This window comes from Notamacropus eugenii, chromosome 5, assembly GCF_028372415.1.
Source record: "Notamacropus eugenii isolate mMacEug1 chromosome 5, mMacEug1.pri_v2, whole genome shotgun sequence".
NCBI classification, from domain to species: Eukaryota; Metazoa; Chordata; class Mammalia; order Diprotodontia; family Macropodidae; genus Notamacropus; species Notamacropus eugenii.
This window is the reverse complement of record NC_092876.1, coordinates 137,703,916-137,726,370: the sequence shown is the minus strand read 5'-3', so window position 1 is coordinate 137,726,370 and position 22,455 is coordinate 137,703,916. Positions and strand designations below refer to the sequence as shown.

At 40.0% G+C, this 22,455-nt stretch overlaps 2 long non-coding RNA genes across 2 annotated transcripts in view; one reads left to right on the top strand and one right to left on the bottom strand.

Moving 5' to 3' along the window:
• Nucleotides 1–2,542: 2,542 nt before the first annotated feature.
• LOC140505240 (uncharacterized) overlaps nt 2,543–22,455 on the bottom strand; it is a 56,738-nt gene continuing 36,825 nt past the window's right edge. The window contains exon 3 of the long non-coding RNA XR_011967421.1: nt 2,543–3,275. This is a non-coding gene — a long non-coding RNA (uncharacterized lncRNA). The remainder of the gene's footprint in view (nt 3,276–22,455) is intronic.
• On the top strand, nt 8,530–14,869 carry LOC140508904 (uncharacterized). The gene is made up of 3 exons (XR_011968523.1): nt 8,530–8,597; nt 8,737–8,933; nt 14,546–14,869. It is a non-coding gene; the product is annotated as an uncharacterized lncRNA (long non-coding RNA).

Genomic DNA, 22,455 nt, shown 5'->3' with positions numbered 1-22,455 from the left:
CTGGGCAAGTCACTTAACCCTGTTTGCCTCAGTTTCTTCATCTATAAAGTAAATTGGGAAAGGAAATAGCAAACAACTCTAGCATCTTTGCTGAGAAAACCCCAAGGATGCTACAAAGAGTCAGACATGACTGAACAACCAAAAGTAATCATAAAACCCACGTTTATTATCCCTTAAGAATCATACTTTTAGAACTGGAAGGAACTTTAGTGATCCTCTAGCCCAAACCTAGTAAGCTCCATATAAATATTAGCTATTATTAAGATAACTTTGCTCAGGGCCACATTACTAATAAGTGTTTAAGACAAGACTTGAACCTAGTTCTTCTTGATCTGAATCATCCTCAAATCCAGTACTCCATCCACTACACCACTTTACTATGGAAAATGTTTTGTAAATCTTATGACACTAGATAAGTGTGAGTTATTATTATCCTCCCATCCCCTTCACTCATCCTTTTCACTTCTCCCTTTGAGCTACCCTCCCTTTCTCCTCTTCGTCTATTCATCTCCTTTTGTGGCTTCCTTCTCCTTTTTCTCTCATTCCCCAGGAAACGTTCTCATCTTCTTCTTGTATCTTATTCCCTTCTGTTTTGAGAATACCAGCTCATTCCCTTAACAAGAACCTCATGCAGGCACCCCATCTTGTCCAAAGGCAAAGAGTTCCACAAAAATCAAAGAAAGCAAGGAAGAAGGGAATGACATGGAGATTCTCAATTTTCTTCTTTTAGGCTTCCTGCCTCATTTCTTTTGGGCCCTGGGCCCATGCTAATCACACAGTTGCCTCTGCTCTCCAGTGTTCTGGCTCTTGGCTCACATTGCATCCTAAGAACAGGGGTGGAGGGAGTCTCACTTTCATTTTTATTATTGATACAAAGAAGAACAATGACTTGTGTTTACTGAAAATTAATTTTTTGGAAATTACTTTGTCATTTGTTTTACTCTTCTTAATTAAAATTTACTTGGTGCAGAAAACACCCCATAAATTAACTCAAATACAACAGCAAATTAATTAGCATTTAGTTACCAGACATTACTCATAAGCTGGACAAATTGTTTTCAGCCTGTCATCTGCATTTGGCATCTGTGGTGCTGGGGCGGGGCTAGTTTGGGAGCTGTGGGTTGTGTGAGCTAACTGCTTCCCCAGGGGACTCTGCCTTACTACCAAAGGAGTCACCTGTACTCCAAGGAATAAAGGTAAGCTTGGAGTGAGGCCCAGACTGGCCTTGGGTTCCTGAACACCAATTATATTCATTATAATACTGCCCACTTCCCTCCGAAAAGGTATCACAGAAAATTGCCATGACAAAGCTGTGTATGGAACAATGTTGTTTAAAGGCAGGGGGATGACCTAAATGACCTATGAGGTTACTTCTAAACAGAGGACCCTATGTTCTGACAGAACTAAGGGCTAGAGCAGTATTGTGTTGAGTCTCTTCTGTCCTAAAGAAACAGATTTAATGATAGTTGAGATTCCACTAGACAGGAGGGAAAGCTTTTCAGATAGATAGGCAGAGAGAGAGCATTAAGTGTTTACTTTGTGCCATGTATCCTGTTAAGCACTGAGGATAGAAATACAGGTGAGTAATATAGTTCCTTCTCTCAGAAGACCAAGAAGAAGACCAAGCAGTAAAGAAGAGCTGGAAATCTCCTCTTTGGGGTACCTGGCAATCTGGCAAGGCAGCTGTTGAGGAAGAGGAGAGGAGACCTGGAAAGTGGAGGAGTTGGGAATGGAATGGAGTATTGCCTACTGAAACAGCCATCTTGCCAGGCAGACACAACTCAGGAGACTGGGGCTTCAGGACAGAGTGGCAAGAAGGCTGTCCAATTCAGTTCCACCTTGGTACCACATAAGGAAGGATAAGGGAACATACAAGAGTCACAGATTTAGAGATGGAAAGAACTTTAGGGGGCAACTCATGAAACTCCTTCATTTTACACATAAGGACACTGAATTCCAGAGAAGGGAAGTGACTCACCAAGGGTCACACAAGTAGTAAGTGGCAGAAGCAAGATTTGAACCCAGACTCTTTGGCTCCTCCAAAGGTGACAATCTTTCCACTTTGTCACCTTGGGAGAAAATGTCCCCACTTCTTATAACTAGGAAGGAATTCTGCTTCTCCAGGTCTTCCTTTCCTGGCATTGTGGTAAAGTTGGGTAAGAGTGAACCCATGCCTCAGACACAAGATAGTGCCCCTCCCCATCCCGCCCCCAGACAGGCTAGGCAATAAAATGGGGAAGCAGAAGACTTTAGCTTCTGAAATAGCCTCCCTTATCTTTATACCATAAACAAGTACAGCATCTAACCAAGGTAGCTCAGTCCAGCCCTCAACAGCAACCACTGCAGTCTCACTTCCACATGATTCCATTTTACTTATGCAAAGCAGCAATCCCATAAATAGTTCCCCTTCCTGACAAATGGGAGAGTCATCTTGGATAGGGAGTGTACTGATAAACAATGATGTATAGGCTACTTCTCTAGCAAGATAACTTTGCTCCTGCAAATCAGAGTCCATCAAGGGAAAAGGGGAGAGGCAGGGAGCAGCTGGCATATGAGTTTGCAAACAGATGGAGTGGTCGTTACAAGGATTCACTCAATCCAATAGCAGTATGATGTTGTAGAACAAGCATATGACCCGGAATCAGGAGAGACTTGGGTCCAAATTCTGACTCTTACTAGTTTGTGGGATGGTCTAGTTGAAAGTGTATTGGATTTGGAGTCAGAACCGAATTCGAATTCTACTCTGCCATATACTATCTATACATGTGTGTTCGTCCTTTGTTGCCAAACAAGACCATGCCATCAGAGAAATAATGACATGACTTGCTCTTGACTTTGTTTTGAGTGAGGGAGGGCTGGTCTATACTATTTATATGACCATGACACTTCTTTTCTATGGGCCTCAGTTGTTTCATCTGTAAAATGATGGGACTGGCATGATGACTACTAAGATACCTCCAGCAATCAATCTATGATCCTTGTGATCTAAGTCTGTTGTCCATCTGCAAAATGGGGTTAGGAATACTGTAGTATCAACACTAGAGGGTTGTGAGTACCAGATAAGGATTTATGTAGCAATATGCTACATTGTTATCAAAATAATAATTACCATTTCTCATATGGTACTTAAAGATTTATTATGAGTTTTCACCTTACTTAACAGATAAGGAAACTGAGGTTCAAAGAAGGGTGTATTATCTGTGTATTACAAAAAATTCATTTACCTGTTTGACTTTGGCCAAGTCATTTTACTTCTCTAGCATCAGTTTCCTCTTCTGTAAAAATAAATGAGAAAGATAAAATTAATTATTATTAATTAAAATATTTACATAGAACTTTAATATTCATGAACCACTTTGCATACCTTCTTTATTTGATCATCAAAACAACCCTATGAAGTAGATGAATTATTATTCCTATTTTATACTTGAGGAAATTGAGATTGAGATATTAAATAATCTGTCCAAAGTCATTTACCTAATTAATGTCTTATGTGGGTTTTGAACTGAGATCTTCCTGACTCCAGCCTCAGCACTCCATGTCCCACATCAAGCTGCCTCTTGGATAACCTTTAAGGTACCTTTCAAGTCTAAATTTATGTCAGGATGGAATAATTTTCTTTCCACTCTACCAAGTTGCTTCTGTCCCATGCAGAGTACCTTCTGCCTCTCACCTTCATGTTCCCTTCTAAGAAACTAGTCACAGGATCTTTCAGAAGTCAGCTACTCCTTCCCTCTGCATTTGGTAAATATGCCCCCCACCAGCTCCCCCAAAAAAAACCCTGTCCCCAAGTTAGAAAATACTTTATTTCCTTATTATCCGAAAAAGCTCTAATTTGGAGAGTAAAAGTGAGGATGAATTAGAAAGTAGAACTGGACATGACCATAGAAGGTCTAACTACTACCTTGTATCAAGTTAAGCTTAGGAAAAACTTGCAATTTCTATAATTAGTGCCTCTAGGTTAATCCATTTATTCACTCATTCAGCAAATATATATTGAGAATCTTCTACATGCTAAGTTCTGCACTATACTCTGTGGGAGATACAAATACACATAAGATATGCTTTCTCCCTTCAAGCATCTATAAAGTACTGATCTACCATATAGGTATAAAGTAATGGTGCTAACTTTTTAAACAAAATATAAGGTTCTCATGTCCAAACAAGTCTTGTCTTCTTCAAATTATTCAGAAATTCAAATTAAAACAACTCTGAGGTTCTACACCACATCCATCAGATTGGCAAAGCTGACCCCAAAAAAAGGAAAAAGTAATTTTGTTGGGATTACAGGAAAAGAGGCTTATTGATGCACTCTTGGTTGAGCTGTGAATTAGTGAATCCACAGTAGAAAGATTTTTGACCAAAAAGTCACTAAATTCTACCCTTTGACCCAGCAAAATTACTACCTCAGAGAGATCAAAGAAAAGGTTCTATAGTACAAAAAATATTTACAGCAGCCCTTTTTTTGTAGGGGAAAAGTACCAAAAAGTAAGGAGGTATCTGTCAATTGAGGAACAGTGGCAAAAATGATGTCATTTGAACGTAATGGAATAATATTGTGCTATAAGAAATGAAGAAAGATATAGTTTTAGAGAAATCTGCAAAAGCTTGTATGAACTGATGTAGGCAAGTGAGTAGAACTAGTAAAACAATTTAAACTATGTCAAAAGCATTGTAAAGCGAACAATTTTGAAAGACTTATGAACTCTGATCAAAGTAATGACCAACTGTGATTCCAGCGATAGAGTATGCTACCCACCTCCTGACAAAGAAGTGTTAGACTAAATACAAAGAATGAAACACATTTTTTTACATGGCCAATATGGAAATTTATTTTATTTAACTATGCAAAACAACAGTTTTGCTTTGCTTTTTCTTTCCCAGTTGGAGGGCAGAAAGTGGGAGGCAGAAAAAAAAAATGCTTGACAATTTAAAAAATCAAATTTAATTTGAAACAAATTAGTCACTTTGGAAGGCTATATACTCATTCCAGCAACTCAAAATATTTCTAGAACACCTATTTTGAAATTTCCTATGGCATACTCTTTAAAATATTCTCAGTGGTGGTAAATCTTGGTTCTGTGAAGATGGATTTGATTTTTGGAAACAGACAAAAACCATTAGGAGCCAAGTCTGAGAAATAATAATAGCACCTGACATTTACCTAGCATTTTAAGGTTGAGAAAGCACTTTACATACATCATCTCATTTGATCCTCACAATAACCTTGTAAGGTAGGTAATTTTCTTTTTTCGTTGATGTAGGGAACTCCCACAGAGAAAATTCCCTTTATCAATGCAGCCCTACAACTATTCTGTAACTTGAAGTCTTAGAGATGCCGGGAGACACTAAGAGGTGAAGAGACTTCCCAAGGATCACAAAACAAACATGCCAGAGGATAGATTTGAACTCACAGCTTCTAGACTCCAAAACCAGTCCTCTACCCACTTCTGTCACATTCATCCTTCTACCCACCTCTACAATGTTGCCTTTGATAATTATTATCCCAATCATAATGGACCAATAAGAATATTAATAGTAGAAACAGCTGGCATTTATGTATCACTTCTATGGTTTGCAAAGAGCTTTACCTATGTTATTGCTCTGCAACAGTACTAATCTAGGGAATAAAGGGATTAGCCTTGAAATCAGGAATTCTTGGGTTCAAGTTCTGCCTTTAGCATTCACCACCTTTTCAACCCTGCACAAGTCACTTCTCTGAACTTATTTTCTCATCCTTAAAAATGAGTGTAATAAGATTTATGCTGCTTGTCTCATCAGGTTGTTGTAAAGAATGTTGTTTGTTAACCTTAATGTTAACTCCACAGTATTACTTCTATAACAGGGACAGCCTAGGAGACAGATAATATGGTGTAGTGGGCACAGGACCAGCCTTGGGACTAGGAAGAAATTAGTTCAAGTTCTATATTCTGACACATACTGGCTGGGACCACAGACAAATTATTCAGTCTCCCAGAGCCCCTGTCTAGTTTTCTAAGACTTCCAAATCATGGATAAGTTGTCAATATATATCCATGGAGGGAGTATCCACACAAAGAGTTCCCCACATCACTGTGTGAAACCACAGATCTGGAACCATATAGTACTAGAAAGGCGAGACAGGGGAAGAAGAAGAAGAAGAAGAAGAAGAAGAAGAAGAAGAAGAAGAAGAAGAAGAAGAAGAAGAAGAAGAAGAAGAAGAAGAAGAAGAAGAAGAAGAAGAAGAAAAGGCAAGGAGTGGAAGGGGAGAAAGAGAGAGAGGAAAGAGAGGAGAGAGACAATAAGGGAAAGAAGGGAGGGAAAGGATAAAAAGAGTAGGGGGAGGGAGACAGACAGAAACAGAGAAACAAAGAGAAGAAGAGAAAGGGAGAACAAAAAGAGCAAGAGGAAGGAAGGAAGGAAGGAAGGAAGGAAGGAAGGAAGGAAGGAAGGAAGGAAGGAAGGAAGGAAGGAAGGAAGGAAGGAAGGAAGGGAGGAAGGGAGGGAGGGAGGGAGGGAGGGAGGAGGGAGAGAGGAGAGACAGAGATACAGAGACAAAGAGAAAGAGAACAAAAAGAAGGAAGGAAGGAAGGAAGAAGGAAGGAAGCTAACTAGCTCAATAATGCAATTAACTCAGTTATAAAGATGGAAAAAATTGAGATTCAGAGATTGGGACTTTCTTAACGTCACAAAATTGTTAAAAAGCAGAGCAAAGACTCCAACCCAGGATTTCTAATTTCAAACCCAATGTCCTTTCTACTACACCACTCCAACTCCCTAAAGGAGTTTTCTGGCCATATTTTTTTTTTTAATTTTGCTTAAAAGCCACATAACCCAGAGCAATGCCATTGGAAAAACCAATCCCTGGCACACTAGTTTTTTGGTTTTTTCCTTTTGCAACATATAGAATATCTTTTACAGTTTAAAACATCTCTATGAGAAGTCTGATTGTCCATTTTGATGTTATATAATGACTTCCACCTGAACTGGGGCCACTAACATCAAAGAAACAAAACATTATCTTGCTTGGGGAAATAGATGAGCCCAGTTTCTGGGTTCATGGGAATGTTCCAGTTTCCCACTACAATCCTTGGCACTTAGTTTTTGGTCATGCTGAAAATGCCACTTTGCATCACCCCAGTTACAATTTTACTCCAAAATGTGTTATTTTGTCCAGTTTCCCTTGAAAGATCAGAACAAATGTCAGGTCTTCACTGCTTCTGTTCATTCCTCCAAATGTGTGGCACAATTTTCGCAGAATCTCTCCTCGCATTCAAGCTTCCTTTCAGAATGGGTCTGTTTCTTTATCTAAATTTAACTCTTCAGCCATCATCCTTGGAGTGAGTCATCTATTGGAACAAATGAAATCTCTGACCTTTTCAACAGTGTCCTTGGTCCTACGGATGATTGTGCATCATCATCGCAAACGTCTTCCTGACCCTCTTTAAACCTTCTGTGCTTGTCACAAGCTCCGGCCCTTGACATTGCCTCATTCCTTGTACTTCTTTTGACATGACAAGTGTCCCCACTTGCAGGTTTGCTTAACTTCCCATAGAATTGTATATTAATTCTGTGTCCTACATAGCAGTCATCCATTTTTATTCTGATTCAAAATAATGCAGACTGGTATTTATTACAGGATCAGAGAAACATAAATGACTCAGGGGCCATCTAGTTCAACCCCTTCATTTTACAGATGAGAAAACTGAGGTCTTGAGACTTTAAATGACTTGCCCAAGGTCACATAGTTGAGATTTAAACCCAGGTCCTCTAACTCCAAAGCAAATACTCTATCCATTATCCCACCCCTCCCATACTATTATGGAAAAACCACTGCATTTGGACTCAAGTACTTAATAACCATGGAACATTGGGAAAGTTTATTAATTTCTCTGAACTTCTATTTCCTAATCTATATAAAAATGGGAATAATAAAACCTATAGTACTTACCTCATGGCATTGTTGTGAAGATCAAATGAGATAGTACATAGAAATCATTTGGTAAACCAAGAAATATACAAGATGACCCCAAAGTCTTAATGTTATTTAAGCTTTAATAAGAATTTAATTTAAATTTCACTGACTCTGGAGATACCATCTAAGTGTCAGCTGTCATCCTCCTCATCATCATCCCAATTTTGAGTATAATACTAATTGACCTTAAAAAGGTCTCCTGCTGCAAGTTGAAACACATTGCCACATGACCCTGATATGATCACTTCCTAGTTCAATAAGCATGCATTTAGCACCTACCAACATATATGGCAGTATATTATGTGTATGGATATGTTATGGTAGGGCAGCCAAAGTGGCACAGTGGATAGAACACTGTGCCTGGTATCAGGAAGACATGAGTACAAGTTTGGTTTGTTAGCTGTGTGATTCTGGGCATGTCATTAACCTCTTTTTACCTGTTTCCTCATCTGTAAAATGGGGATAATAATAGCACCTACCTCCCAGGGTTGTTGTGAGGCTCAAATGAGATCATAATTGTAAAGCACTTAGCACAGTGCCTGGCATATAGTAACCACTACATAAATGTTAGTTATTATTATTGTTGGGGTCACAAGAACAAAATGGTCCCCATCTTCATGGAGCTTACTTTCTACTACAGCATGTGAGTAAATATTGTTGTTATTTGTCCTTTGTTTTTGAAGACCAATGACATCACAAATGAATGATGTCTTGACTTGCACATGAATTGAATTTAAGTGAGGAGGAGTTGTACAAATCATCAGCCTCACTCTCTCTTCCAGAGTTATTGAAGTCCAGTGGCAAGATAAAAGTCAAGAGGACTGGTGATGACCTGGGATGCAGCAGATGACCTTGGCATCTTCAATGCCTGACCAAGCTCTAAGCACTCCACAACACCGACTTCATCCATCTTCATGGCCATTGGAACAAATTGTTCTCATCTGCCTGTTCTGCCAGGAGAAGTCTTTATATGCTTGAGGTAGGCATCAACCTAACTCACCAATGGGCTTAGAGCCTGTTGGTACCTGCAACCTGGCTTAGCCCATCTGCAGAGATATCTTACCAGAATGTGGCTGCTAGACATGCTATAGCTTCTTGGAGCCATAGATGAGAGTTGGGTTACAGGTAGACACCTTCAGCAGCCCTCACACCAGTTAGTCCTTCCTGTATACCATACATAGAAAGATAATTTGAAGAGGCAGATAAGAGGGACAAAACACTGACAACTAGAAAGAGCAGGGAAGACTTCTTCTACAGGAGACTGAATTAAACCTTGAAGAAAGTTGAGAAGGATTCTAAGAATTAGAGGTAAGGAGGGACTGCATTCCAGGCATGGGGAACAGCCTCTACAAAGACATAGAAAGAAATAGGAAATGAAATACTGAATATTAGGGCACAGCAAATAGGATACCTTGTCAGGAACATAGATAGTACAAAACACAGAGGAGTAACTAGAGTGGGTCAGCCATAACTTTGCCCAGGTTACTGAAATTCAGAATATGTTAGTGACTCTCGCATTCCTCTAAGAGCAAGAAGAAGCAATTGGGCTTAACAAAGGAATATGGTTGAAATAGCAAGCTGTTAAAGGTGCTTTCTCCCTGCTTCACTCCCTTAGTAGTTCTACCCTACTGAGATTTCCCCTGGTACAGCCCTGTCCTATGCTTCTATGACCTTCCCCTACACCACCATGATCATGTTGAAGTGTCCAGGGGTCTCCAAGTGCCATGACTCCCCTGGCTCACGTTTGGTGGCACTGGCTAAGGCATAAAAATGGCATGTTTTAGCTCTTGTAGGGCACCCAGGTACATCAATCAGGTGGCACAGTGGATAGAGTGCTGGGCCTGGAGTCAGGAAGACCATCTCCCTGAGTTCAAATCTGGCCCTTACTAGCCATGTGACCCTTGGCAAGTCACTTAACCCTGCTTGTCTCAGTTTCCTCATCTGTAAAATGAGCTGGAGAAAGAAATGGCAAATGACTCCAGTATCTTTGCCAAGAAAACCCTATTTGGAGTCACAAAGAATCAGACTGAGCAACAACATCTCTGGTAGAAAGAAGCAATGAGATAAGTCTGGAAAAAAGTGGGCTGGAAATCAACAGGGCTAGGATCTAAATTCTTAGCCTCTTTATAAGGCACTCATGAAAATCAGGTTCATTACTTCCGTTGTACCTCATAATTGTGCCCCTAGATCCCCAAGCAGAGCAGAAAATTAGTATCTGCCTTTTACTCATCTGAGAGTGACTTCACCATGTCCCTATAATTTACCCACCTGTATTATAGCTCATCTAAGAGGCAGACTGATGTAGTGAATAGAGAGCTGTCCCTGGATCCAGAAAGATCTGCATTCAAGTCCCATCTCTGATATGCCCTGGCTAGATGCCAGTCTACATTGGTTTAAGAAATTTCCTCATCTTCAAGTTCCCACTTTCAACGAAAATCATCAGTTTGGTCCATATCTCCTTGTAGTCTGTATATGCCAACCCCCAAACTCCTCACTCTGGAATAAGGTAGTGGCACAATGGACCATGATTAGGACAACTCAAAACCGAGATGTTGGAAGGCTAACCAAAAATGAGGGGTAAGGTCAGAGACCCAAAAAGAAAATCTTTCTCCACTTCTTTGGAAGCAGAGAAATGTGAGGGATGAATTTAAGGACTCCTTTATTCAAGGAAGGCTTTGGCATTCTGCCATGTGCTAGCAGCGGGCAGTTTTGCAGATTGAAGAGTGAGAGAGCACGGAAGGAACTAAACACCAGAGAACCAAACACAGACCTCTCCCAGCCCTTGCCAAATGGAAGCTGGGAAAAAGAACAGAAGGGAGCAGTCAGGCAGCAACACAGTTTCCTACGGCCATGTGGGTCTGGCCCCTGGGTCCTGTGTTCCAGCTCCCCAGCTGTTAGCTCTCCCTGACTCCCCCTTTATCACCACCACCAGTAGCAGCACCCCCTTCAATCTGCTAAAATCTCCCTTGTCTCAATTCCAGCTGCCAAATCCCCAGGATTCAGCCCTGCTGACCATTTTTCCCAGAGGGTACCACTGGGCATTGCTTCCCAGTGGCCCCCACTTACCATGCCCTAAGGGAAAGTAGTAGGGAGAAGTTTGGGGGGGTCCCCGATTAAAAAATTGGCTGGGCGATGCTTTATACATGCATCTGTTATGCTAAAATAACCATCCTTTCTAACCAGGCCCACCTGCTGTCTTTTTCAATTTTAAGTATTTCTAAGTAGCAATCAAATCAGTATAATTTGTTCTTTATCTCGGCAAAACCATTGTGAAAGAAAAATGTGACCATTATGTTACATCAGGGAAAAATACAAGCCCTTTATTTGCAGCCTTCTCTCTATTCTATCAGATCTCACAGTTGTCATTATGCCAGTTGTAGTTAACGCTGTTCAAATGAACAGAGCTTTCTTTAATCACTCCACCCTTCTTTCCCCTAAATGCTTTTTTTCCAAGGTTATGGTTTTCGGAGATAAATACATAAATACCAATGTTATGAATACGTTAAGGGTATCCAAGAGACAGCTCTCAGGATTTGTAGCAAGAGACTGCTGTCATTGGAGTTACACAATAGTCGGCTGATGTTTGGAGTATGAAGTTACCGGGTATTAGGAGAAGGCCTGATACCCTGCTCAGAGGCGTCAGGCTATTTTTGAGCAGATCACAATAGAGCGCTCTGCAAATGCTGGCTTTATAAATCAGGTATCAGAATCCTCATCACTAATAACCACAACAGTAGGGCTAAGGGCTATAAGCACCCTCTCTGCTTCTTTTTAGTCGCTACGTTCGCTAAAAGCCCAAGTTTCTTGGTGCCTGGTGATCTCTAAAGCAAAGAGGACAAATGGGACTTTCTGTGCTCAAGAGCAATCAGTCAGTCAATAAACAAGTGATGAGCATCTGCAACCTACCAGACATTGTGCTAAGTGCTGGGTCATGCAGATCATCTCATTTAAACCCTATCATTTCATAGATTAGGAGGTGTAGGGTTTGAGAGGGAAAGGATGTGACACAGCCAGAAAGGAACCCCAAATTTCCTAATCCCTTATCTAGTTTTCTCTCCATGGTACCTCACTCAAGAACATTCCAAGCTTTTGCCAATATCACACGGACATGATACTCAGACTGATTCTAACCTTTTGACTGGATACAAGGGTTGGGAGGTTAAGTGTTAAGGAGAAGCTGCAGAGGTCCTCTCCCATATAGAGAGGACAGATGAAGATGTTCATTCCAACTGCATTAACTACAACTGGCCTGATGACAGTTATGACTTCAGAGAGGATTATTGCATACATCAAAGGCTTGGTCCAGTTCTTCCAAGGAGTCGCCCTCTGCCCCATGGGTGGGCAGTGCTTTGGAGGGAATGACTCACCCCCATTACCTTAGAGGAAGGGCATTTTCTATTCTGTGGGAGCTGGTCCCATGCCACTAGGAACATGAGTCAAAATGGTTGTAGGGGATGAGATGTCCCTATCTCCACTTTCAGACTGAAGTTGGGCTTTTTTGCTTCATGCATCAACCAATTTCAGAGTGTAGCTGCCACTCTTTTTTTAAATCAATTTGTTTTCAGTTTTCAACAATCACTTTCATGAGTCTTAAATTTTCTCCCCCTCCCTCCCTGAGACGGCTTGCAATCTTATATGGGTTCTACACATATATTCTGATTAAACACATTTTCACATTTGTCTTGTTGTAAAGAACCAAAACAAATGAGAAACACCATGAGAAAAAACAAAACAAAAAAACAAGAGAACACAAGAGAAAACAGTCTGCTTCATTCTGCATTCTGATTCCATAGTTCTTTCTCTGGATGTGGATGGCATTTTGCCTCAAGAGTCCTTTGGGAATGTTTTAGGTCCTTGCATTGCTCTGAAGGGCTAAGTCTATCAGAAACTTATCTGGCACTGGCTATAGGCATAGAAATGGCATGTTTTAGCTCTTGTAGGGCACTCAGATGGCACAGTGGATAGAGAGCTGGGCCTGGAGTCAGGAAGACCATCTCCCTGAGATCAAATCTGGCCCTTACTAGTCATGTGACCCTTGGCAAGTCCTCACAGTCCTCACACACTGTGGCTGTTACTGTGAACAATGTTCTCCTGGTTCTGCTCCTTTTACTCAGCATCACTTCATATAAGTCCTTCCAGGCCTCTCTGAAGTCCAACTGTTCATCATTTGTTAAAGCACAATAGCATTCCTCTACCTTCATATACCACAACTTGTTCAGCCATTCCCCAATTGATGGGTATGGATGCCAAAGACGATGAACCTCATGTAATTTCTGACATTTAGAAAGTACTTTATATACAAAAGTTCATTTGTACCTCACAACAAACCTCTGACGAAGGTATTACAGGTCTTATTGTACACATTATCCCCCATGGAAACAAGCTTAGAGACTTGATTGTGGTCAAACAGTCTGTAAGTGTCAGAGACAAGATTGAAACTCAAGTCTTCTTTATTCCAAATCTAGAAAAATATCCACTGAGCCAGGATATTTCTCCCCTTAAAAGAAAAACCTCCATTCCAAAGACTACAGGAAAAAGGCTCTTCATTGGCCACAAATCCCATTGATAAAATGAACCATTGAACCATTAAGCAGTTTACTTCCTATCTCATTTCCTGTTAACTGTCCATATCAAATGCATACGTTATCCATGTCAGCTGTCATGTTGTCTGGCTGTTCAAAATTCTATACCTGCTCAACCATCAAGGATTCTATGCTTCAAAATTAGCCTTCCTCCCCATTAAAATTAAAACTAGTATGGTTGAACTCAGTCAGGAGTTAGGAAGAAACAAGATCATCTGATTAAAGTAACTAAGAACTGATAGTTTTCTACTCTCCCAGGGAATAGGTGAATTTTAAGGGAAGATTACATTGGCCAGAATACTTTCTAACTGGTGAGTTATGGGAGAAAAAAATTGGGGGGAAGAGAGGTTGGGAACAAAATGCCCATAGTGTCCTCCATCTTTTCCACCCGTGGTGCAGAACAAAGGTCAACAAGTTGGTCAACTATTTATGAAAGTAAGAGTCCTGGGCTTCTGGCTAATATGGCTGTCCAAGCAGAGACTCACTACTCAACTCTCCTATACCTACTCCAGAAAAAAAAAAAAAACTAAAAGTCACATCATTTAATAATGACCAAGAAATCCATTGAAAAACTACTGCGAATTCATCCACCACAGAACTGTACCAAAAAAAGTCCACCACAAGCCAGTCAATAGGATAAAGGGCGCCAGAAAAGACAACCCCAGAGTTTAATTAGGGGAGGGGGAGAGAGTAGTGATGGTCATACTCCATCCCACTCCCCAGAAAAAGAAAAAAGAGGACCACCAAAACATTTTAAAATGCACAAAGTAATGCAGAATGTAGTACAGAAAAAAGCACAAACAAGCTGCACAATTTTGAAAGTAATATGGTTTCAATTTATTATACACAATTTAAAAATTTAAACTCTATGGAAAGAGTCACAGTTTCATATATAATCCCCTTTTTGTGCTTTATTTTGTATATAGAAATGCTCTTTTTGTTAAGTTCAGAATAACGTTTTTCTTTTCTTTTTTTCTTTCTTTCTCTCTTTCTTTTTTAACAAAATAAGAACAAATTCCACCTTAACCGCTGATCACTGAATAAAGAGAGTGAAGTCAGACAGAAATATACCAACCAGACTTGAACTCAACAAGGAAAACCTCCATCATCAGAATCCAACTCTAGAAATCTCAACGTTTCAGAGAAAGAATGACCAAGCAAACGGATATCCAGGATTAATACCAAAATTTAATGGCCAGAAGTCATTTGGTCAGTTCGGATTGGGTTTAATCTCTCACAGCCAAAGAACAAGATAACAGAGAAAATAATGAAACAATAATAGACATTTCTGCACTGCTTAAAGTTGTATATATCATCTCATTTCTGTCACACAACAACCCTGTGAGGTATTAAAGGTATTATCTCCATTTTATTTATGAGCAAACTGAGGCTCAGAGAAGCAAAGAAACTTGTTCATGGTCAGACCATGATCATGACCCATGCTTGTGGTCAGAAAAGTTAGTGACAAAGGTGAGGTTCAGACATACATTATTTATAATAATAATAATGATTTCAAACATAATGTTCTTTCTACTACAATGAGTGGCCCTTCTGATATGACCCCTAAACATCTAAAAATCTTCAATCAGCAAAAAGAAAAAGAAAGTCATTCTACCTTACTTGCTGAAGCAGGAAAGTATATTTAGAATTTACAAAGATGATCAATAGGTTCTAACCAAAAGAGTTGCTTGAATGATTGCCTGTAATCAGAAAATTTCATTACCCATCCTAGTCCCAGCAATCAACATTCCTATTAACCAAGGTTTTATGGCAAATTGATAGGACACTTTGGGTGAGTAATTGGAGTTGGCTCTTTAGGTGCTGGGGGTGTAGAAAAGATGAATCTAAAATGTTTTCTTCTAATATGTTTCCCTCTCTAGGTGTTACTCCTAGACTAACTTCACTTGGAGTGGCAGAATAAGCACTGGATTTGGAGTTATATAAGTTGGATTGGAATCTCTGCTCCGTTTCTTCTTACCTGTGTGACTGTGGACAGCCACTTCATGTTTCTCATCTGTAAACTGCTGAGATTGGCTTAAATGATCTCCAAAGTTCCCATCCAGTTCCATATCTCTGATTCTAAGCTATTTAAGATCTTCTCCAGCTCTAAATCATATAGTGTTTTGCCTGTGGCTATCCCTCTGCATCTCTCCTCATGCTCTTGGTAGAATAAAAGGAAGGGTGATCTTCTCTTAGGCTCATCACTGACAAACAGGAGTCCAGCTCTGTTGTTGGCATTCTAAACTCCTTGACACGAAATAGCTCCCAGGCACAGTAAAAGGATTTTCCACTATAGCTAAGATGGAAAGGTTATAATTATTCTCTTGGAAAGGGTAGAGTTATCAATAACATACACAGTCATTTTTCTTTGCTGGTGCCCTTATGACAAGAACTAGGGATCCCAAGGGGAACACAGAGAAACTAAACTCCATCCCTCCCAGCTGCACCCCAACCCTCATTTGTTTTTCCCCCCTGAACAGGCCTAGAGTCTTGGATAGGACAAGTAATCAATCTCCTCTATTTGTCTTTTGAGGGAAGAGGGAGTACAGGGGCCAGAGCCTTTGAATGCTGTCATGGTCAGCATCATGCAAATGCTCCTGGTCTGCTTTAAAGAGATTGTCAGACCCTCTGGATGACGGATAGAGACAAGGTGAGAGGGCTCCCACTCCTTGCCAGATTCTTTCCAGAAGGCTTCCGGTGGACAGGACTCACCAAGAGAAGTGTTGCTCCCTTTTATTTCTAAGCTCAGTGCAGGCTCCCTGTAGCCTCATGCCCTTCACCACCTCCATCCACCCAGGTCCATCCTCTCCCTTCTCCCTGGAAAAATTAGCCATATTGTAAAGTGTCTATAAACAAATCCACACTAAGGTATTCACTACTGAGCCCGGCTTAATGTCTTCCATTTGTTTTCGTTCCTAGTATGTGCCTGTAGCCTCTGAAGTAACTGCCCCTGGCCAAAGTGATCCAGTTTGGTCATGGTTCCTCTCCCAACAGAAGGAATTGGAGCCCCTCCTTGTTTAATCTCTCTTTCTCATTATTATCTTCCTAAAAGAAAAATCTCATCCTATGGCTCTCCCTGATCAAAAACCTTCCATTACTCCTTTGCAACCAGTTTGCTATTGTTTTTGTTCAGTCATGTCTGACTCTTCATGACTCCATTTGGGGTTTTCTTGGCAAAGATAATTACGTGGTTTGTCCTTTCCTTCCCCAGCTCTCTTTACAGATGAAGAAATTGAGGCAAACAGGGTTGAATGACTTGCTCATGGTCACTCACCTAGTAAGTGTCTGAGGCTGGATTTGAACTCAGGTTTTCCTGACTCCAGAGACGGCGCTCTATCCATTGTGCCACCTCACTGCCATAAACCACTCTGTCTCTGAGCTCCACTAGCTGTTCCTAATGTCTGAAATTATCTCTCTTCTGCACTCTTTGACTTCCTTGGCTTCTTTCAAGTCTCAGCTTAAATCCCCTTCCTACAGGAATCCTTTTCTAGTCTCTTTTAATTCTATTGCCTTCCTTCTGTTGATTATTTCTTAATTTTCCTTTATATAGCTTGTTTGTACAAAGTTATTGGCTTGTTGCCTTCTCCATTCAATTATAAGTTCCTCAAGGGCAGTAACTATCTTTCATTGGCTTTTTTTTTTACATGCCTGGTATTTATCAAGGTGCCTGGAATATAGTAGGCTCTTAATTAATGCTTATTGAGTAACTGCATAAAAATAAATTTTTAATTCATTAGTTAGGCATTCAAGGCCCTCCATGACTTGACCACAATATATCATTCCAGATTTATCTACTACCACACACCTTCAGGTACTGCAGCACCAGCTGAAGTGACACATTTGAGATTCCTAAACCTGTATTTATAGTGTTCCCTCCCTCCAAAGTATCCCTACAACATCCTCTATGGCTGTTGGAATTTTATGTGTCCTTCAAGGACCAACTAAAATGCCACCTCGTCATTAAATTCCTTCCCTAACCAGAAGATCATAAGATTTAAACTATAAGGGAAGTTAGAAGTCATCTAGTCTAACCCCTCATTTAATAGAGAGGAAAATGCATTTCAGGGAGATCAATAGATTTGCCTGAGGTTACAGAGGTTGTTCTTGGAAAGTCAGTATTTGAAATCAGATTCCCCCCCCAACTCAAGAGAGCACCCCACATCCCTTTATTCAAACATCTCTTGATACCTAATGATAACTATATGTGGATATATAGATATATGTATATATATCTATATATACACATATACACATGTATATATGTAAAATATGTTATATACATATACACACGTACATATGTTTGTGTGTATACATGCACATATATATATATAAAATATATAACGTGTGTATGTATGCTAGCAACTGTAGCTGCCATTTATGTAGCTGTGCAGTTTACAAGGAGAAGTTGCACAGAGTAATGGATAAGAAAAGGTCTCAAAGTCAGAAGATCTGAGTTCAAGTTCCTCTGATCCATACTGACCCTGGGAAATAACCTCTTAGTGCCACTTGGGCAAGTCTCTAAAACTATATATTGCAGATCAGTGCTGATCTCTGTTGGTAGAGAATATTTTTTCACTGGAAGTTCCCTACTTCAATTAAAATATGGATCCACACTCTTCCCCTCACCAAAAAAATAGTCTGACAAAACATATGTAATCTCATTTGATCTCCATAATAGTACTGTTATAATGTAGTATAGACATTATTGTCCTCATTTTACAGATCAGGAAACTGAGGCTCAGCAAAGTTAAATGTTTCCTTTCATTTCACTTTATTATGGTAAAAACTTACAAAGAAAAAGTATAGATATTCCCTGTCCTCAAAGAGTTCAATTTGCCCATAGTCTCATAGACAGTACCGAAGGATTCAAACCCATGTCTCTATTGAATTCAAGTCTAACATTCTTTCCTCTATACCACACTGTCTCACCATATTCTGGTTTTGTCACTTACAGTGTTAACTTAGGCAAGTCATTTAAACACCATGAGATTCAGTTTCTTCATCAATTGGCCTAGATTTCCTCTAAGACCCCTTCTAGATCTAAATGTATGATTCTATGACTTAGAGATTCAAAGAGGTCTAAGAGGTGGTCTCTGTTCTCAAAGGACTAAGTCTAGTTGGGAGATGATATGTATACACATAGCTATGATCCAAGGGGGGACTAATTAGAAGGCTATTGCAATAGTCCAGGTGAGAGACTACGAGGGTCTGAACTAGTTAGTGGTAGCTGTATGAGGAGATTTATATGACATATAATGTGAAGGTTAAAAACAAAAAGATTTGACAACAGATTGGATATCCTGGTAACTAAGAGTGAAAAGTCAAAGATGGCGCAAAGGTAGTGAACCTGGGTGACTGGGGGAATGGTGGTGCCTTGTGTTAGGTCTCTCAAGGTTATTACACGTTAATAGTAAACAATGTTTTTACAACAACAACAAAAAAGTTCTTCTAATGGGAGAGTTTCAGATAGTAAAAGCAGAATTAGAGGCATCATCTAGGTAGGTCTCATCTGTCTCTTCATTAGAGTTGGTTTCCCATGAATGAACTAGGAGAAGGAGGATTTGAGAACTGTGGGAAAGTCCTAAACCAGAACAAAAGGGACTATAGAAGTTACCCTTCTAGGCTTCCATAGACTAGGGAGTTCAACACATGCTGCAATACACTGAACATTTAATAGATGTTGACAAGAGGGAACAGAATGAAATTGAACTTAAATCATTCAATAAACATTTACTAATCACCTACTATGTGTCAGGCAGCCACAGCATGTGTTAAATAGTGAAAGACATAAATTATTTGTAGTAACTGAGTCTAATTGATAAATGATCACTTGCCCTTTTATATTTAGAGTATGTCATTTTTCTTCTGTGTTCCTATCTTACATAACCCAGATGATTTCTGCCACTACTTGCATTTGTTTCACATGAAGAGGTGGCCTTCCTCCTTGCCAAGGCTAATCCCTCTATGTACAAAGTGATCCCATTCCATCCCATCTCCTCCAGCAGATTGCCTCCTCCATCATCCTCTTCTCTCACTATTCTTTAATCATTTCCCATCTGCTGGCAGCTTCCCTACTGCCTACAATCATGCCCAGGTCTCCTCCATCCTCAAAGAACCTTATCTGTCTATCTCTGTCAACTATTATCCTGTATCTCTCCTCCCTTTGGTGGCTAAACATGTTGAGAAGTCTTTTGATTATTCTCCTCCTTGATACATTTTCTCTCTCTGTTTTTGACACTTTTCTTGACTGGTTCTCCTACTTATCTGACAGCTCCTTCTCTGCTTTCTTTGATGAATCTTCATCCACGTACATCCTCAGTGGTATATGTCCCCCAAGATTCTATTTTGAACCACCTTCTCTTTCTGTACCATTTCACTTGGTGATCTCATGGGCTCCTAGGGATTCAATTATCATTTCTATGCAAATGATTCTCAGATCTATTTGCTTAGCCCTAACCCCTGTCCCACCCTCCAGTCTCACGTCTCCCATTGCCTATTAGACAACTTCAACTCAACATATCTAAAACTGAACTCATTATTTTTCCCTCCATGCCTTCCTGTCTTTCTAATTTCTCTGTTTCTGAGCAGGGTATTGACATTCTTCCAATTGCCCAGTAATTCTTATGCTCTCACTCTTTTTTGCTCACTCCACACCCAATCAGTTAAGAAATCTGACATTTCTACTTCTGTAACATCTCTTGTCCCACCTTCCTCTAATGTTGCCACCACTTGGGACCACTTCACACCTGGTCTATTGCAATAGCCTGCTGGTAAGTCACCCTGCCTCAAGTCAGTCAATTCAATAACCATTTATTAAACACCTACTATGTGTCACTTACCGTTCTAAGTGCTGGAGTTACAAAAAGAGGCAAAAGATAGATAGTTCCTGATCTCAAGGAACTCACAATCTAATAGAGGAGACAACAAGGAAACAAATGTGTGCAAGCTATATACAGGATAAATAGGAAATCATTAATAGAGGGAAGGCACGAGAATTAAGAGGAGTTGGGAAAGGCTTCTCTCTGCTCTTCAAGTATCATTTTCCACTCAGTTGTCAAATTGACCTTCCTAAAATGCAGGTCGGGTCCTATTAAATCTATCTCTTCTCCACCCTCATTCAATAAACTCCCGTGGAGTTCTATTGTCTCCAGGATAGATTATAAAATCCTGTTTGACTTTTGAAGTCCTGCTAACTTGACTCCTTCCTACTTTTCTATTCTTAAACCTTACTTTCCTCCACATATTCTGTGAACCAATAACACTTTCTTCCTTGCTTTTCCTACTACATGGCACTCCATTTCCCAATTTTAATCATTTGCACTGGTTATTTCCCATGCCTGAAATTTCCTCCCTTCTCACCTCTGCCTCTTGACTTTCCTGACTTCATTCACATCTCAACTTCTACAAAAAGTTTTTCCTAGTCTTCCTTAGTCTTGGTACCCTTTCTCTGAGATTCTTCCCAGTTTATCTTTCATATAAGCTTGATTGTGCATATTTGTTTGCATGTTGTCTCCTCCAATAGACTGTGAGTTCCTTGAAAACATAGACTTTCTTCTGTTACTGTTTTTGTCTTTTTTTTGCTTTGTTGGTGTTGTTGTTCAATCATTTCAATAGTGTCTAACTCTTTGTAACCCTAATTGGGCTTTTCTTGGCAAAGATATTATAGAGGCTTGCCATTTCCTTAAGTGACTTGCCCAGAGTCACATGACGAGTAAGTGTGTGTGTGTGTGTGTGTGTGTGTGTGTGTGTGTGTGTGTGTGTGTGTGGCTGGATTCAAACTCAAGAAGATGAGTTGACCTGACCTCAAGCCAGGCACTTCATGCTTTGTACCAACTAGCAGCCCTCTTTCTTTGCATACCTAGGACCTAACAAGGTATTTGGCACATTAGTGAACATTTAATAGATTCTAATTGACAGACACACTTTTCCCTCAACAAGCCCATGAGGTAGCTAGCACAAATAGTTTACAGATGAGAAAAATAAGTCTCAGAGAGGTTTGCCCATCTATTTCTCATGGCATTTCTCACCTTCTGCCTTGCCAATGGTCATATAGCTACTTTTTTTCTTGAACATACATATAATTGGAATAGCTAGAATTCAAAAACAAGTCTTCACTCCAGTTCCTGTACTCTTTCCTCTTCACCAACCATATGGATTTCAGGGATAGCAGTGTTTCATTTTAAGAGAGGATATACTACACAATATGCTTCATTGTCAGGAACTTGTGTTACTAGAAGTAGAAAGTCATACAAAGAAAGGGTAGCATTTCAGGATCCCTTCTTTCTATTCAGACACTCCCACCTTTCCTCCTCTCCAAGTTCAGTAAGTTTCCATTTCCTAGTCCTTTGAGAATTATGAAAATGTTAGTCAGCAAGCATTTATTAAGCACCTGCTATGTGCTAGATGCTGAGCTAAGTGCTAGGGATATAAAAAAAAACCAAAAGTTACTACTCTCAAAGACAGCACAATCTAAAAGGTGAGACACCTTTTTTTTTGGAGGGGGGAAGGCAAGGCAATTGAGGTTAAGTGATTTGCCCAAGGTCACACAGCTAGTAAATGTCAAATGTCTGAGGTCAGATTTGAACTCAGGTCCTCCTGACTCCATGGTCAGTATTGGTATATTCACTGCACCACCCAGCTGCCCTGGAGACAACTCTCAAGATGGTCCCTGACCATTAGCATGACCCAAAGGATAACCTCCCTCCTACCACCAATTCTGAGATAATTCAACCATTTAGAATCAGAAAGGGTAACTCTAGGCTCATTCAGTACTTGCCTGGACATCCAGATAGGGAGAAACAGAGACAGACAGACAGGGACAGGGACAGGAATATAGAAAGGCAGAGTGAGAGATAAAGACAGAAAGTGAAGTAAAAAGTTTCCTCCTCTTTTAGTGATATAAACACCCTACCAATTGGT